This window comes from Branchiostoma floridae, chromosome 3 (genome assembly GCF_000003815.2).
Source record: "Branchiostoma floridae strain S238N-H82 chromosome 3, Bfl_VNyyK, whole genome shotgun sequence".
NCBI classification, from domain to species: Eukaryota; Metazoa; Chordata; class Leptocardii; order Amphioxiformes; family Branchiostomatidae; genus Branchiostoma; species Branchiostoma floridae.
In genome coordinates this window covers 5644156-5645693 of record NC_049981.1, presented here as the reverse complement: position 1 = coordinate 5645693, position 1538 = coordinate 5644156, and positions in this window count along the sequence as shown.

Below are 1538 nucleotides of genomic sequence, written 5' to 3'. Positions count from 1 at the left end.
GAACTTGTGTAATAAGACCATAAACTTGCTGCCTTTAAACAAACAGACAACAGATACTCTTAAGATGCAATAGTATGCCTTGTAATATAAACATACACATGGGTACACAGGGTTTGATGCTCTTGAATCTATTTGTAGGTCATAAAGATGCTGAAAGGCCAATAAGACCACAAAGTTGTCTATAGGATAAAAAATTCATAACATTTGTGTGTTACCACCTACTTAACCACAGCCAACCATCTAACATGTCCAAGTGCAGTCAGGCTATCTGTTGTGACTATTCAAATGCAAGAGACATGGAGAAAATAAAAAACACTACACAGGTGGTTGCTATAGACAGATTCTTGGTCCAATGGGGAAAATAATCTACCTGAAAAAGAAAAGTGCCCACAATGAAAAAGTTGTCCTTATGATGAGATGGTCAATACGTGTTTTAGGTCCAGCCTATCTTCCTTATGTGCTTTAGACTGTACAGGAAATTTGTTTAGATTGTCAGGAAATATTGAACAGGAAAGACTGCCAAAGGTTTTGCCAAGTCATGCAGTGCCATCTGCTCGAATGTTGCCATTCCAAACGTGCTGCTATGTTTACTCTCTGCTGCTAGATCTCCAAGATTAGAATTTTGAAAGAAAAAGTGCCTTTTTTGTAGAAATTATCAGTCTTTGATACATGTACTTGCTAAATATTCACATTAACATTGAAAGTCTTTAATTCACATAATTTTTTTTGCACTTGTACATAGTAGAAATCTTTTATTGTGTCATGCCACGATTGTAAGTAGTCTTGAACAGTCTCAGTACAGAAACTTGGACCCTTGAACTTTCTCTGTTTGGTATAATGTTTTTTTGTTTGTATCAAATCTAGAGGGTCTGTTGAGAAGTCATTTATGAATAAATCATAATGTCGATTATGTCGCATGATCTCGCATTCATCAATTTTTTTTTTTCCAGTAAGTGCTTAAGTGTTAATGAAATGAACAACGATTCTTATGCTCAGTGTCCTCAAAGCTAACATGACTTCTCAGAATAGAAAGATAACCAGGCTGAAGTTGGCCGCCGATTGGGCCGCCGATTCGTAGCCGCCGATTGGGCCGCCGATTCGTCATTAGACAAAACATAGCATCCGATTCAGACCCCCATTCGAAGAAACTAAAAATTCCTAATTTCCATTAAAAGCTTAAATAAATATCAAGCACAGCTGGATATTGTCTATTACCAACCAATATAGGCAAATATAAACATAAATTATAACAAAAAGTAGGAAATCAACGATTAAGCGCAAATAATAGGCCCAATCAGCAGCCACTGTCTTCAGCTTGGTCTAACGTTAGCTGCCACAATTCTTCTAGAGCAAACTGCTACTTATCTAAACGTGGCCCGTGAACTTGTAAGACGAATTAAGATAGCGTATGCCCTTAGGTATTCAATACAAGTGTCAAATATTACGGGCCAGATTTAATTAATAAACTAGAGCGTAATTAACTAACACGAAATATGCAAGCAAAGGGGCGCTAAAATCGGCTTCATACGACTCTAGAG